This window comes from Myotis yumanensis, unplaced genomic scaffold (genome assembly GCF_028538775.1).
Source record: "Myotis yumanensis isolate MYYU_CA2020_CCGP unplaced genomic scaffold, mMyoYum1.0.hap1 SCAF_6, whole genome shotgun sequence".
In the NCBI taxonomy this organism is placed as follows: Eukaryota; Metazoa; Chordata; class Mammalia; order Chiroptera; family Vespertilionidae; genus Myotis; species Myotis yumanensis.
The window spans coordinates 18812910-18824285 of record NW_027223757.1 but is presented as its reverse complement, the minus strand read 5'-3'; the positions used below and the strand labels follow the sequence as shown (position 1 = coordinate 18824285).

General features: G+C 35.7%; 1 long non-coding RNA gene and 1 pseudogene across 1 annotated transcript; both read left to right on the top strand.

Annotated features, from left to right (window-relative positions):
- The first annotated feature begins 3685 nt into the window (after window positions 1-3685).
- On the top strand, window positions 3686-5819 carry LOC139013046 (uncharacterized). Its single transcript, XR_011471923.1, has 3 exons — window positions 3686-3770; window positions 5137-5218; window positions 5731-5819. It is a non-coding gene; the product is annotated as an uncharacterized lncRNA (long non-coding RNA).
- Window positions 5820-9160: 3341 nt separating this feature from the next.
- LOC139012823 (elongation factor 1-alpha 1 pseudogene) lies at window positions 9161-9950 on the top strand (annotated as a pseudogene).
- Window positions 9951-11376: the final 1426 nt, after the last annotated feature.

The window sequence follows — 11376 nt, the reverse complement described above, 5'->3', positions numbered from 1 at the left end:
TTAAAATCATTTAAATAAAAACTAATACCTTTGAAACAAGTTTCAAAGTATAGTTTTATATGTCAATAATTAACATTATAGTTTTTATAAGAATATGCTCCTTATCTAAAATGTAGAAATGAAATATTCATTCTTTATTTTGATCCATTGATTTTTTTTAAGTTGTAAATGCCATCTTTTCTTTCTCGTTAAATAATTTCTGCTTGGTGGTTTGTAATAAGACTAGGAATTCTGCCCACTGCTAGTCAAGACAAATAGCCTTTGCCTCATTAGAGAATCTGGTGTGTTCTGAGAAGAAGCCAAGGGAAGAGGAACCTGGAACATGAGATAGGCCAGGAATACTGGAAACGATTTTAAGAAGATGCCAGCTGGCCTGGAAAAGGAGTAGAAGGACCTTTCCTGAAAGAAAATTGAATAGTTATGCCAACCTGAATTGGGTGAATTCTGGAACTAAACAAAAAGCCCTGGAGAAAGGCCAGATGACTCAGTAGGAGTGATGAGAAAGAAGGTGGATAAACCCCATTGCAAACCTGAGTTGTTGAAAACAACTATACTCAGAACTATTTAGAAATTAAAGACACTTAGAATATAAGCCATAGTAACATAATTTTATTCAGAATTCATTTAATTTTAAAAGTAAAATGTCAAAAATATCGAGGATTGCTCTCTGTTTTCAACTTCATCCTCCCCATAACAACCCCAAATAATAAAATGCTGTAGGAAATATTAAGTGCCTGTTATGCACGAAGTACTGAAGTTAAATCTAGAGAAAGTATACTTTAACTGAAGAAGCAAAGAATGAGTAAGGGATAGCTAGGAGAAGGGGACAAAAATGTGTCATCATCTAATGATGCAAGGCTGTTTCATACTTTTGAAGAACTCTAAGTTAAGTGGCTGGAGGACAGGGTATCAAAGAAAGACTTGGAAGGTATTGGATTGGAGGGAATAAGGTCAGATTTGGATGGAAGGACTCTAAATCATATTGGGGTTTTTTTCTTTATTGATTAAGGTATTACATATGTGTCCTTATCCCCCCATTGCATCCTCACCCCCCCACCACTGATGCCCTCATCCCTGTGGTATCGGTGTCCACTGGTTAGGCTTATATGTATCATACAAGTCCTTTGGTTTCATCTCTCATTAGAGCTTATTCTTCATGCTAAATGTTATGAGAAGCCATGAAGGATTTTTTAGCAGAGTTCTTTCTCAACTACATATTTTTAAGAATTACTTTGGTTGCACCAAAAGGAATTTTCTAGAAGAGATTGAAAATAGAGGAAGGGAGTGGATGTAAAAAACATTAAAAATGCTCAGGTAGCCTGGCTAGTGTGTTCCAGCGATTGAGCACAGACCTATAAACTGGGTCAGGGCAGCTTATCAATGATTCTCTCTCATCATTGATGTTTTTATCTCCCTCTCTCTTACTTTCTGAAATCAATAAAACAATATATTTTTTTTAAATGTTTAGGTAAAAAATAGAATTTATGGTACTGACTTTCCCATCTGAACAAGAAGTAACAGGGCTAGACTTCACCCTTCTACTTAAAACAACTTATAAAAGCAAATAAGCCCTAACCAGTTTGGCTCAGTGGATAGAGCGTCAGCCTGCGGACTCCAGGGTCCCAGGTTCGATTCCGGTCAAGGGCATGTACCTTGGTTGCGGGCACCTACCCAGTAGGGGGTGTGCAGGAGGCAGCTGATCAATGTTTCTCTCTCATCAATGTTTCTAACTCTCTATCCCTCTCCCTTCCTCTCTGTAAAAACTCAATAAAATATATTTAAAAAAATAAAAGCAAATAAAAATATATGAAACAATATTGCCAATATTATCAGACAGTGATTCCTGAGAGATGGAAGATAATAAGTACTACTGCCCCAGCTTACTGCCTTGAAAGAATTTCCCGGCTCCCGTGCAGGCAGGGGTTACACAGAAGGATATTGGTACCTTCCCTGGGTGGAGGAGAAACAGAGCTGAAAATCCAGAAAGGCTAAGATGACTTAGAGTCAAAGGAAAAAATATTAGTGAGAAGGTAACTTCACAGAAAGTGACCCCAGAGAACTGTGGAAGGTTCACCTCTAGTATCCTAACAAGTACTCACTGGTGTATGAATGTGAGGAGACAGCCAAGGCCCAGGAAAACAAAAACATCTGATAATTAGAGGGACCAGTACTTGATGCTCAGCCAGGACCAGAAGTAGTGCCTGCTCCCACCAGCCAGGCTGGAAAACCTCAGGTGCATTGTGTAAGAGTACTCAGAAGTGTTTTGACTCAGCAAAGGAGAAAAATCAATCCTAGATTAAATGCTGCTCTTGTCTTGATAAACAAATTTTGAAAAACAAAACCAGAACAGATCAAACTGTTTCCAAGTATCTTAACTGGCTTGAGAATAAAAAGCACAAATATTTCTAAAAATACAAAAGTATATAGCCAAGTAACATTCATATTTCCAAGTAACATTTATATTTCCTGTAATTCAATTTAAAAAAATCAACCAGCACCCAAAGAATCAGGAAATTATGTTAGGAGAAAAAACAATCAATTGTTACTGACCCAGAACTGGATTAGATGTTAAAATTAGTAGACAGGACATGAAACACATTCATCATTATAATTGTATTTTTATATATTTAAAGTCAAGAAAGATTGAGCATGTTAGGTAGAGATATAGAAAGTATATGTATATTTTTACAGTGTATTAAAATATATATAGGGGTCGGCAAAAGTAGGTTCACAGTAGTGAGTACACAAAACAGCTATTCTTGTTTTATTATTTATTGACTATTGTATTATTTTCCATACAAACAATTGTAAACATACTTTTTCCAATCCTTACATTTGTAATATATAATATATATTTTATATATATATGTATAATATATATATTTTTTTTTTCAGTGTATTAAAATTAGGTAATGCGATTCCTCTAGTTTTATTTTTCTTTTCCAAAACTGCTTGACTGCTTGGTCTGTTCTAGTTCCATTGTCTTTCCATACTTATTTTAAGATATATTTGCCTATGTCTGCAAAAAAAATCTTGTTGACAATTTGATGGGAATGGTACTTAGTTTATAGGTCAATTTGTAAAGAATCGATATCTTTATGATGTTGTTTTCCCATCTATGAACATAGTTTCCCTCTCCCTTTATATATATCTTTCTTTCTTTCAACATGGTTTTGTAGTTTTTAGCATGTGGATACACTGATGAATTTTTGAGTGTTGAACTAGACTTGCACAGCTGGAATAAAATCCAACTGACTATTGTGTATAATTTTTAAGTATATTGCTGATTTGATTTGCCAATATTTTGAGAACTTTTGTGTCTATGTTCATAAGAAAATGTTTGCTTTTTTGTACATCTTCTGCTTTTGGTATTAGAGTAATGTTAGCCTAAATAAAAAGTGTTGGGAACTGTTCTCTTCTGTTTCTATAAAAGATTGTGTAGAACTGATATTCTTCTTTTAGCACTTGGTAGAATTCTTCAGTAAAATCACCTGGAAATTTGTTTTCCAGAAGCTTTTAAATTACAGATCAATTTTTCTAACATGTACAGAAGCATTCAAATCATCTACTTAATCTTTGGTGAGCTTGAATGGTTTATGGTATTTCAGGAATTGGTTTAGTTATTTGTAATTTGCCGGTATAAATATCCTGGTCTGGATACTGGACTGTGTAAGATGTCACCACTGACAGAAGCTGGATGATGGATACATGGACCCTCATTTATACAACTTCTAGTGGGTCTACAGTGTTGTTTTTTTCAACATAAAAAGGTAAGTAGAAAGAAGTACATATATTTTTATAGCAACTGTTAATTTGTTAAATTGTACAAATTCAAATGTTTATTTCTATGAAAACTTCTACCACGTGATTCTTGGCTTTTTATTTCTTTGATTGCAGTCCTTTCTGGATTGAATGGCAATCAATCAATAAATAACGCTCAGTCTTTTCTATCCCCGTATTAATTTAGTAGAAAAATACTCTCAACACTGCTGTCTGTACTCACTTCTTGTAGGCAGTGTACCATATAATTATGTTAGTTAAGCTCTGTCAGGTTGGAAGTAATCTTTTTGGATATGCTGATATTATCTCAGTTGATAGGGATTTATTTTAATTATAACTAGTATTCCCAAGACTTAACAGACTTATTTTTAAAAATGGAAAGTTATTTAATCATCATCCTCTGTCCTTTCTGCCTAATCAGAAGAAAGCTCTCCTCCTCTTGTTCTCCAGGTTTTTAACTGTTTTCTGGAAGTGTTCAAAGAAAGTTTCATTGTGCTTAGGAAGCAGTCTGTCAACTGGAGTCAGTATGTCCTGTTTACATTCATCTTCTGTTCTCCTTTGGGCTTATAATATCCATACCTGCGACCCCAAAAGGCCTTGGAAAAGAGCCACTGCTTCTAGCCATTACAATCCAATGCCCCAAGCTTTAGAACTGTCTCTAAAAGACTAGAAGGATGTTGTGTTGAATGCAGATCTGGGAAAAAAACCTCTTCACTAACAACTTCTGTGAGCATCGGCCTTGCTCTGTAGGGCCCCTAGACTCATGGCACCTACACAAGTAGTTCCATCAAATTTGGTCATAATTTCCTGCCTTGGATACCACACTGTTCTTTCAATAGGATGGAGGAATTTATACCTGGTATGTCTTTATAACCCCTTTCATTGAGTTAATTCCCTGTTAAATGGTAATAAGCTCAAAATTAAAGAAGCTTTTTTCTCTATCCTCTTTCTTTCAGAAAATTACTACCCATAACTAAAATTCTTTCCTTCTTCTCTAGTTAGAAAACAGATGCTTTACATATATGAATATTAATATTTGTGATATCTTAGCTAGTCAAAATTTTCCTGTTCCAAAAGGATACATGACAGAATGGAAAATATGAACAGCAACAAGTCAGACTTCATAGAAACTAGAATATAGTAGTAGCTCTAGTGAAAATCAGATACACCTGACTCTGTCTGTTCTATCAGGAGTGTTCTGATCCTATGACTTAATCTTATGGTGAGTTAGCAACGTTCTGATTCTTCATACTGAATTCATGAGGTTAAAGATTCCTTCTCAGTATGTCTGATATTCAGATGCCCTAAGAGAAAGTTCAGAATTGTTTATTTTATCATTATTACCCCTATTGAAAGAACTCATCAGGCAACTGACCATCCATCCTTGGGGCAGGCATTTATCCTGATGCAATCAGCCATGGAAAACTGACCATAGACAGTAAGTACTCTTATATGTGCCAAATTCCCAAACATAATAGATTTGTCTTCTGCAATTAAGATTTTGATAGCTGATGGTCATGTTTAATGTCTCAAGTATCTTAAATAAATACAAGAAGACTGTTAAGCCCATCCATTGCTGGCAAAGCCTTGAAGTCAGACAGATAGACCAAGGTTTCTATGCTGTGTGCCTTCTACCTACAAAATATGTCTGATATTTTCATCTTGCTATGTAAACATTGGCTAATTGAATGAAATGATTTAATCTATGTCTGTTTGTTTTTCTTTAGAATAAAAATTGGTAGTACAGCTGTTATTGACTGAATGTTTGTGTACCCTCCCCTAAAATCCATGTGTTGAAATTCTAACTTCTGATGTGATGATATTAGGTAGTGGGACCTTTGTGGAATAATTAGGTCATGAAAGTGGTGCCCTCATGAATGTGATTAGTGCTCTTCTAAAAAAAATATATGGAATCTCACTTACTCGCTCTCTGTTCCCCACCATGTGAAGAAACAAGAAGAATGCAGATATCTACAAGCCAGAAAGTGGATCCTCACCAGACACAGGGTCTGCCAGCACCTTGATCTTGGACTTCCTAGCATCCATAACTGTGAGAAATAAATGTTTGTTGTTTAAGCCATTCAGTCTGTGATATTTTGTTATAGCAGCTCAAACTGGCTAAAACAACAGCTGATGCATAACCAGCATTTCAGAATTAGTTAATAGTAATAAATACATTATTAATAACAAGCTATTAATAGGTGCTACATGTAGCCCAGCCGGCGTGGCGCAGTAGTTGAGCATTGACCTATGAACCAGGAGGTCAGGGTTCGGTTCCTGGTCAAGACACATGCCTGGGTTACAGGCTCAATCCCTAGTGGGGGGCGTGCAGGAGGCAGTGGATCAATGATTCTTTCTCAATATTGATGTTTCTATCTCTCTCTCCCTCTCCCTTCTTCTCTGAACGCAATAAAATATATATATATATATTTTTTTTTTTTAAGTAGATGCTACATGTAAAAAATGATATCAAAGTCAATTCAAATCACACATAATTTTTGAGTACTTATAAGTACTATTCAAAGCACTTGATATACATTAATTTATTCAACCCTCACAAGAAAACTATGAGGCAGTTATTGTTATTATTATTCCCACTTTGTAGATTATGGAATTTAGAAACAGGGAGATTATATAATTGGCCCAAGGTCACATAGCTAAGTTATGCCAGAGTCAGGATATGATCTGACTGCAGACTTTGAGCTCCTCACTAATGCACTTCAAAATAAACTTGGGAAATATTATGTCAAGCAGATTTATTCAATAGGACATTTGAGAGAGAGAGTATTATGTTAAAGTGTATTGAATGTAAAACATGAGATATAGTTTATATTTATTATACTGCATTTATTAAGTCATAAAACCCTTTGTGTTTTATGAATCATCCCACAGGATATTCTGGGGCTTGCTTTGGAAAATGTGGCTCAAGGAATAAAAATTCATTCCATAAAAATCAGTTTTACTATTTCTTTATGGTTAATTCCCATTTACATCATTTTCCTAAAGTTTGAAAGTGGGAGAATTTTATGCATGGCACCAGCATTGTGAAGAATATATATATGATTTGACTTAGAAATCAGTGAGAGGTATAATTCCAGGAAGCTAGAGGCTTAAATGTTTGTTTGTTCATATATATTTTTTGTTTCAAAAGCATCAGGAACGATTTTGTAGTTTGATACAGGAGTATTCAAGATTACTGGGGCTGGAATGAGTTCTATCATCACCAAAAAGACACCAAGAAGGGTCACAATATCTGTCCCAGAAGATGGGGACAGTAATACTGAAGTTTGGGAGGGAGAAGGAGAGAGTAAAGTTCCTTCAGAGTAACTCATTTAAATGAGAGAGTAAGTTAAACTTTCTCAAGGAATAAATAACCCAGGTACCAGACCAGCAGTGACTCTCTAATCTAGAACAGTGGGATACTTGTTTTTTTCTGCCAATGCTTATGTACGAAGAAAATACAAACCTACTGATAATAAGCACTTATAATAGACTAGAGGCCTGGTGCAGGGTTCCTAGGGCTGGCCGGCAATCAGGACCTATCGGGGTCTTCCAGCTGCCGGTCGGAGCCTGCCTTCCCCAGCTGCCAGCTTCCTGCTTGGGCCTTCCTTCATTCCACGCCGCCCCCTGGTGGTCAGTGCCATCAAAGTGATCGATCGGTCTCCCAGTTGAACTCCCGTGGGGACAATTTGCATAATAGGAGTGTGTGTGTGTGTGTGTGTGTGTGTGTGTGTGTGTGTGTGTAATCTGTAAGTTTGATCTTTGCTGCATGTAATACTCAATTAGAATTTCTCATGGAGGATCTGTCAGTTTCTGGCAGATACCATGAAGGTATGCAGTGGAGAACCAGGGGGCATAATGCTCTGTGTTCTCCAATGTTCTAGAATGGCACTCCCAAGTCCCATTTCACTGGAGGAAGAATGAGATGATATGAGGATAAAAAATGAGGAAGTGAATGGTTAGGGCATGATAAAGGCAAAGGGGCAGTGTAGGTAGCCTGGGTGTGAAGTAACAGTCGTGGATTGAACTCCTGAGGTACACAGGAGCCATGAATTTATTATAGGACTTTGCTTGACATTCTTCAGTCTCCCCCTTTCATAATCTCTTTTGCTACCCCAGAACATTTACTTTTCAAACCCTTAACTAGGTAAAATATTTGTTTTCTCATGTTTAAATAAAGCAAATTCAAAGGAACAAACTATGGTTCTGTTTTCTCATTGATTGAAACTTTAGTAACCTTCATGACAACATTTTTTTGGCATTAGTCTTGATACATTGTTTGCTTGATATAAAATATGTGAATATAATAAAGCAGTTTTAACGTTTTAAACATTGATATTATACTAACATATTTCATAATATTAGCACTATTATTAATGTTATAATTTATAGATCACATATCTATTCATTAAGAGCATATGTGCTGTATTAGCTATATCATCACTTTTAACATTGTATCAAATTAATTTGATCTTTATGAACATGTAATTTCACTGAAGGTAGAGGTCTTATAGAACTCTATGCCCAGAACACAGAGCAATGTGTTATACTGCAGATGTTCAATAAATATTTATAGATTTAATAAATTAATAAATGATCAAAGTTCAACAAATCCTTCTAGAGTCAAATGAACAATTTACCTTTTTTCACATGTCTCTTGCATTTACACAAGATTTTCAATAGTTATATTTCTTTTTAAAAATTTAATTTTAACTGTAGCTTCCATATATGTATTTTTATATCTCTATATAATATTATATTCCATTTCAAAAGTTCATACTTTTATTGGAATTTAGTTTTATTTACTTAGTTCAGTTCAATAACCTACATGAGTTATTCAGTCTTTATTGCTGTAAGATTGAATCAAATCAAGTTCTCAATATCATCTCATGCTTTCTCCTCAGTGAAAGGCAGACTCAGAAGGGCCATTCTCAATTTTTAGGTTGAATATTCATCTTAAACCACTAGATTATATATTCCATATTTATAAGTTTAAAGTTATTAATATTACCTTGAATTTGTACAAGTTTTCTTACTAATAGCTCATATATACAAGTTCATCCATTTATCTACAATATAACATAGGGAAAATAAAACTGTTTTAATAAGTAGTAATTTCTTCAGACTAATATATTCTCATCCATCAAATCTAAACACTACTAAATAACTAAATTCAGAATATACACTTTATCAAAGTAGGATTACATTGCATTTTTAAATAAAAAAAGAATAAATTTTATGGATTAATGACATTGAAAATTAATATATATAAGCTTATATTCCTACATTATCATCATATCATACATATTCAAATACAAGAAAAGAAAAATAATTAGAGGGCATAGCACTATAAGATTCTAAAGTATAATTCTGTTAAAATAATAACAACATGCTGGAGCCGAGTGCTAATATGCTGTGGTTCAAGGGATGGAAAGTCACCCATAAAGATGGCCATGCCGGTGAAACCATGCTGCTTGAAGCTGGGGTTAGCATCCTACTACCAGCTCATCCAACTGACAAGCCCCTGTCTGGCCCTCCAGGATGTCTATAAAAGTGGTGGTACCAGTACTGTCCCTGTGGGCAGAGTGGAAACTGGTGTTCTCAAACCCAGCATGGTGTCGCCTGTGCTCCACTCAACGTTACAACTGAAGTAAAGTCTGTTGAGATGCACCATCAAGCTTTGAGTAAAGCTCTTCCTGGAGACAACGTGGGCTCCAATGTCAGGAACGTGTCTGTCAAAGACGTTCTCGGTGGCAGTGCGGCTGGTGACAGCAAAAGTGACCCGCCAGTGGAAGCAGCTGGCTTCACAGCTCAGGTGATTATCCTGAGCCATCCAGGCCAGATCAGTGCTGGATATGCGCCTGTGCTGGATTGTCACACAACTCATACTGCTTGCAAATTTGCTGAGCTGAAGGAGAAGATCGATCATCGTTCTGGGAAAAACCTGGAAGATGGCCCTACGTTTTTGAAATCTGGTGATGCTGCCATTGTCGATGTGGTTCCTGGCAAGCCCATGTGTGTTGAGAGCTTCTCGACTACCCCCCTCTGGGCCTTTTTGCTGTTCATGACATGAGACAGACAGTTGCTGTGGTGTCATCAAAGCATGGACAAGAAGGCAGCTGGAGCTGGCAGTCACCAACTCTGCCCAGAAAGCTCAGAAGGCTAAGTGAATATTATCCTCAATTACTGCCACCCCAGTCTTAACCAGTGGTGGAAGAACGGTCTCAGAACTGGTCTCAATTGGCCTCTTAAGTTTAATAGTAAAAGACTGGTTAAGGATTACAATGCATCGTAAACACTTCCAAAGGAAAGATGAATGTTTTGTGGACCATTTGGTTCTTTTGTGTGTATGTGGCAGTTTTTAAGTTATTCGTTTTTAAAATCAGTACTTTTTCATGGAAACAACTTGAGCAAAAACCTGTCACAGAATCTGAGACCCATTAAAATAATGTGTAATAAGAAACCTGTGTGTTCTTTTAGTCAACACTGTAAGTTTCTGTTATACAAGACTTCAGAGTTGCCCATGTCCTATTTCTAGTATTATATCTGCTGATACTTTAGAATTGGATAAACTTGTTAACTTTTTTTTCTGGGTGGAAACTTTTGTGTTTGTTTTTCACTTTGTCTAGGGAGGAATAATCTGTTTATACATGGTAAAAGCTATGGGAGAGGGGTCTGCTGGTATAACATTAAATAGTTTAGGACAGATAAGCAAAGAGTAACTTGGTTAATTTGTAAGCTAGTTTCTAAAGGCCAAAAACATATAAAACTTTATAGTTCCATCAATATTGAATAAATTCGTTGGTATGTCAAATTTTAGTTTTCCAGCCCAGCTGGTGTGGCTCAGTGGTTGAGCACCAACCTATGAACCAGGAGGTCACAGTTTGATTCCCAGTCGAGGTACATGCCCGGGTTATGGGCTCGATCCCCAGTAGAAGGCATGCCAGTCAATAATTCTCTCTCATCATTGATGTTTCTATCTCTCTCTCCTTCTCCCTTCCTCTCTAAAGTCAATAAAAAATATATTAAAAATTTTTTTTTAGTTTTTTAGTTTTACTGGAATATGAATTCACATTTATAAATGCTGAGGTAGTTTAAGAACATAACGTGAGGCTTAAATAGTACTGAGCATTGTCTTGCTACAGTTAATTGTATCCAAATTCTAGGAAAATAAATGATGCTGGAAGTTGAAAAAAAAGAGTTGAAGAACATGCATTAATTTTAAGACTTAATTACAGCTACTGAAATCAAGGCAATTTGTCATTGATATAAAAATCAAGCTATGGATCAAAGGAAGAAAATACAGAGTACTGAGAGAGACCTACTCATGTGTGGTTAATTGATTTGTGACAAATTTGACAAGCTAATTTAATGGGATAAAGATAGTATTTTCAACAAATGGTGCTGGAACAACTGGAAAACATAAGCATAACCCTTACCTTACAGCATACGAAAATTTAGCTCAAAGTGAATTATAAACATAATCTTTAAACCTAATATATAACATTTCTATTAAGAAAACATAGGACATAAACAGTGACCGGAATCTTGAAAAAGAAGCACAATGTGGTAGGTATCACACTACCTAATATCAAA